Below are 6,000 nucleotides of genomic sequence, written 5' to 3' on the forward strand. Positions count from 1 at the left end.
GGACAGGTTGCACTCAGACCGGGTGGCTTCACAGGTATCACAACTGCGGGCACCTAGAAGACTTCAGGTGGGCAATCTGGTCTGGGCAAGGAACTATGGGCCTGGATGTCTCTGGGTCACAGCAGTGTCTCTGGGCCGCTGTCATACGAAGTAGCCTTGGACGATGGTTGTGTTCTTCACAGACACATACACCAACTGCGTTGGAGGCTGGTCAGCCATGTTTCCGCTCCTGGCTCTGCTCTGGGGGGGAGGAGGACCATAATATGCATTCTGGGTCACAGATTCCCAGGAGTTCTGGGTCACAGATTCCCAGGCCTAATAGTGGCTCACAAGCTGCTGAGGCTGTTTGGGGGTCATCTCAAGTTTCGGCAAGTGCGCCGAACAGGAATTCCCAGGAAGGGGGGGTCACCCTGCACATCCATTATTGCTCCAGACAGGGAGTCACACTGGGGGTATCCACATTATTCAAACATGTCAGATAGTGCTTCAGACAGGGAGAAACACCGAGGGTATCCACACAAATAATAATAATAATAATAGTGAAGTTGGAAGGGACCTTGGAGGTCATCTAGTCCAACCCCCTGCTCGGGCAGGAAACCCTACACCATTTCGGACAAATGGCTGTCCAGTCTCTTCTTAAAAACTTCCAGTGTTGGAGCATTTACTGCTTCTGGAGGCAAGCTGTTCCACTGATTAATTGTTCTCACTGTCAGGAAGTTTCTCCTTAGTTCTAGGTTGCTTCTCTCCTTGATTAGTTTCCACCCGTTGCTTCTTGTCCTGCCTTCAGGTGCTTTGGAAAATAGCTTAATTCCCTCTTCTTTATGGCAGCCCCTGAGATATTGGAATACTGCTATCATGTCCCCCCTTGTCCTTCTCTTCGTTAAACTAGACATACCCAATTCTAGCAACCGTTCCTTATATGTTTTAGCCTCCAGTCCCCTAATCATCTTTGTTGCTCTTCTCTGTACTCTTTCTAGAGTCTCAACATCTTTTTTACATCGTGGTGACCAAAACTGGATGCAGTATTCCAAGTGTGGCCTTACCAAGGCATTGAAGAGTGGTATTAATACTTCACGTGATCTTGATTCTATCCCTCTGTTAATGCAGCCTAGCACTGTGTTGGCCTTTTTGGCAGCTGCAGCACACTGCTGGCTCATATTTAAGTGATTGTCTACTAGGACTCCGAGGTCCCTCTCACAGTTACTACTATTGAGCATGGTGCCACCTATGCTGTACTTGTGCATTTGGTTTTTCTTGCCCAAATCAAACACAGCCATAGATAGGGAATTCCATCATGGGCACTCTCATAATTCAGCTATTGCTCCCAAAAGGAAGTCAGTAGCAAGAGGGTTTACCATGGAGGCGGCTCTTGAATCTGGCACCTCTGGCACGTGCACGGGGGCTACGGAGTACTGGGGCACTTCTGCCACTCAGGCCTCTCCAACTGCTGGCCTCGAGGGACAGTGTTCCTAAGAGGAGTCCATTGTGGACTCGGGGACTTCCACCCCTCCAAGATACACTGTCTTGGACTCAGAGGGTCCAGCCAGTCAGCAGCTGGGTGGGTCACCTGAGTATTTGGGGCATCAAAACCCTGGCCTGCCTAGCTTGATAGGCAAGCAGGTAGGCCAGGCAAACTCACCGGCCCTTAGAAGGTCGCAGCGAGCCAAGTGCCCACCTAAACATCTAGGAGATTATGTGAGGTTTCTGTCAACACATGAGGAACCTTGCTATTAGGTCGCTGAATGAGGGGATTAACACGCGGTACTGAGTCTCATATGCTATTATGATTTTGGATACATTTTATTTAAGTTAATAATTATTTGTAAGGTGTTTTGCCTGCATGCAGACCCAAGCATTTCCACTCTCCCTGCATTTGAAAAACGAATCTGTGTGTAAGCTAGGTGTGATTTATCTAGGGGGGAGGGGTGTTGTATCCTGAGCCTGCAAGAGCTGAAAGCAGGCTCAGAATTGTTGCAAATGGTCCCAGGCAATCTAAAAGCTGCCCGGAACCAGACAGGGTGGTGCCAGCCTTGTGCGCATGCACAAGGAGTGAAAATGGTCAATTCCTATTGGTTCACATTGTTTGGGTTTCATGCCCTATAAAAAGGCCTGCATGCCTTTGCTGATCGCTTGGTTGTAGGAAAGAGTAATAAAGAGCTTGTTGTTTTTCACCATGTGTCTTCGTCAATTGCCAATGAACCAAAAACACAACAGTATCTTTAATCATAATTCACTTGTCTCCTTGTTTCTTTTTCACAGGCAGTACAGCAATGTGTGCTATATTGAAGAAGGATCCTGCTTTTATCATGTCTGTCCTCATGACTACTACTCCATTGGACAAATGGATTGTGCTCGTGATCAAATGTGTTGTAGACAGGAAAAAATCAAAACAACTGCACAGCCAACCAGTGACAGCACAGACCCTCAACCAACCAATGCAAGCCTCCCCACCAGCAGTTCACCTACCAATGAAACTAATGTAACCTCCCCATCACAAGATCCATCACAAGCCTTTCACTGATGACTTACACTTGACCCATCACAAGACTCTCACTTGACACACCCACACCTGAAACACTTATAAACAGAAGACCATTGACACTGACATCCCCTAAATTCTGCTGAAGATGTTACCTAGCTTGGTAATGAAACATTTGGAAACCAACCCACAAGTTTGGAGAACAAACCTTCACTCTCACAGAAAGAAAACCCTTCCCTAATAGAGATGCTGCAGATATAAAATGGGATAATTTGCCTGAATTAACAAAACATTGCAAGGCAATGACTTGAAAAGGAAAAGTCTTTACAGGGAAAATCTATGTAGAAAGATGTTTTGGAAAGAATAGGTTTTGCGGTTCAGGGTACAGAATAAACACTGAACACACATTGATCAACCTATTATTTTATATCATTAGGCAACCAATAAAATGAGACCATTTCCATTTGCTAGCCTGGATATCTTCAAGATATGGCTAATGACCTGACATCACCACCTACTATCACTTTATCTTTCTTTGTATAAATCAAAATTGCTATCTATCAGACTCTTAACATTTATGCATTGAAGTAAAATTTGGCATTTTTTCCTTGAAATACAGCTAAATGAGCATGCAGTTCTTGTGTGACTTCTTTAAGAGGGGCTTGGGGCAGTATATTCATTAGATTGCATGAATGTCTGTATGCATATGTGTGTGTGTACTTTCACATATATCTTTCTTTAAATTTCTCCACTTTTCAAGCACATGTTATGTCATATAGTATTTCTTCCATTTATATCTGGGCTATTAATCATAGACCACTGGGGAAAAAATAAATACAAATAATAAAGTAATTACCAATATAAGCTTTAGATCAATTTTTGCTTGTAAAAAAATGGTCTAAGGCTTACATTGATAATTACTTTATTGTATAACTGCTTTTATACAAACTCTCACCAGTCATATGGAATAGAATATTCTTTATTTGATGGAAAAAAGTCAGGCTAAAGTTCCTCAGGCTGACCTGAAACATGGGAGAAGAGATAAAAGAAGAACCTTCTACAGATTTTTGTAGAAATGATAATGTAACATCAGATGACAGATGAACTCAACATGAACCCTCACCATGAGGTCAGGTTTGACTGGCCATAGGAATTTCATTAAATATGTGCTGAGGGAAAGCCGCTAAAAGTATTGAGATTTTATGGAAAAAGTCAATAACTTTCTGGTACATTGTTCAAAACAACAACATCAACAGAACTCAATTTATGAAATAATCACATAGCAGACTAGATAGGTTTGAATATGAACTCATTAATATATGAGTTCAATATATAGTTTGGCTGATAACAGTGATTTACATGATGATTAAGAGTTTAGTCAGGTTCCCATTCCAATTTTATTGTCAGGTTGATTGATTTTTCAAAAGTTCTCTCTGTTCAAGGACTAGTAGCCTTCATGCAGCTCTTGCTAAATGGGAAATCTCCCGGTCCAAAGGGCTTTCCAGGAAAATGATATGAAGCATTTGTAATGTTCCTAGATCCTGACTTTTGGAGGCATGTCATAAATCTTTTATAGATGGCAAATGCCCAGCTCCCCTCTGGCCAGCATTCAGACCCATTAATCAACTCAGTTTCTGACATGCCAGGAATTGGCTCATTCTCCCCTGAGCTGACATCTGAGGAGATATCTGGGGAATCATGCAAGGAAGACATCACATCTGTGTGAGCAGGGGGTTGGACTAGAAGACCTCTAATGTCCTTTCCAACTCTGTTATTCATTTATTCCATTACATTAAATAGTAAGGTTGTAGAACAAATAATTCACTCCTTCCAGTAGTTCATCAACAATGGTCAAAAATCAGACAGTTTACTTCTATTTATTGATATGTGGGATATGGCCCAGAATTGGATTAACTGTGCTGTGTTACTATCTGAGAGCCAAAAATAGTCTTTGATTTGGTTCAGATTAATTTTTTAAAACAGGTGATGAATAAATACTGTTATCTACAGAGTTCAATGGGTTGAGAATTAATATTTCAAATCCTGCAACATAATTATTTAAAATCAAATGATTTCATTTTCTTTTGATGTACAATGTGGCACTCAGCAGGGCTCTCTCTTTCAACCTTGATATTTAATTTGATCCTTGAACCTTTGGACACTTTTTTAAAGCAATATACATGAAGTGTCTTACTTTGGCATGGAGTAAATATAAATTAGTTCTATATGCTCTGATATTTTAACAATTTTGGACCAGAATTCTAACTCTCTACCTTATTTTGTGAAGCAAGTACATAATTTTGGAATATATTCTGCTTATAATAGGGATTCATAAATATTATATAATGACAGTTTTCAGGATTTCTCCTGATTTCAAATTTAATTTGTTCACACCAGAGGCAATATTTTCAACTAAAGCACATTTTTAACAGCTCAGTATGGGACCAATACTTTAGTGCTTCAAAGGCACCTGAGATACTCTCTTATAGGCAAAATCCATGAGAAAAATAAAACCCACCTTGTATCATGAGCATCTTTGGAATACTAAAAATGTTTCCCAATCAAGACTAGGACTAAATCTTCATAATGATGGTAGGGGTAACCCCAGAGCTGCTTTATAAACTCATCATTGGAACCCATGAACCTGTAAGCTTAATGTCAGTAATTGCATTCAGTAAGAAGGAATCATGGAGAAGGCTAAGATAGTGGGAACAACTGTCGGCTTGAAACAAAGATAGGCTCAGGGAAAGAGTCTCAGATTCCTCCTAGCCATGAAGATACGGTGGAGGATGTGGGTTGCCCTGAAAAAGGATTTTTGCAGAATGTTGGCAAAATTTGAGGTGAAGACTTGTAGTGGGCAGAAGGAATGACCTTGAGGAAGAGGAGGAAGTGCTGCTGCCAAGAGAATGGTCAGGTAAAAGACTTGATTCCAGCAGAATGAGAAACTATCTCAGACAAGACTCTACCTAGTTCTCACAAGAATAATGGGAGGGAGGATGTAAACCCTTTCAAGCTTTCAAGACTCACTTACTTTAACCCTATATTAAAAGTGGTATCACCCTGCATGACTACAGTTTCTTAGTTTGGTCTATCTTAAAAAGTTCACAACCACTAAGGAAAACCATTCTCAAAGGCAAGTTTGATTCAGGACCTCTTCGTAAGAAGTCATGGCAGCCAAGGAGGAGGATGGAAAAGGGGAAAATAATACTCAGAGTCTAGGAGAAATTGGGGTTATTATTTCAGATTAGGAGTCATTCCTGTACCAAAGATCAGACACAATATTCCCAAGGCAATGCGTAATTGCACCCAACTGCTTCAGGTAAGAGCAAAGAGAGTACCAGAACCTGCAGAATCTGATAAAGTAGAAGCCAAGTGCTTGATATCTTGTTCTCAATCAATACTATCTGGAACCAATCCTTAAAAAAGAAAGAGAAACAGCACAGTACTATGCTACTTATACCCAAGTTCAAGAGCCAAACAAAAAGGATACCATGATGAATGGCATCAAAAACTTCTGATCA

At 41.1% G+C, this 6,000-nt stretch overlaps 1 long non-coding RNA gene across 1 annotated transcript in view; it reads left to right on the forward strand.

Annotated features, from left to right (window-relative positions):
- Nucleotides 1–3,113, forward strand: part of LOC120309496 — a 42,274-nt gene extending 39,161 nt beyond the window's left edge. Inside the window, exon 3 of the long non-coding RNA XR_005557098.1 lies at nucleotides 2,260–3,113. This is a non-coding gene — a long non-coding RNA (uncharacterized LOC120309496). The remainder of the gene's footprint in view (nucleotides 1–2,259) is intronic.
- Nucleotides 3,114–6,000: the final 2,887 nt, after the last annotated feature.

Source organism: Crotalus tigris, unplaced genomic scaffold (genome assembly GCF_016545835.1).
Source record: "Crotalus tigris isolate CLP2741 ecotype Arizona unplaced genomic scaffold, ASM1654583v1 scf7180000018026.535452, whole genome shotgun sequence".
NCBI classification, from domain to species: Eukaryota; Metazoa; Chordata; class Lepidosauria; order Squamata; family Viperidae; genus Crotalus; species Crotalus tigris.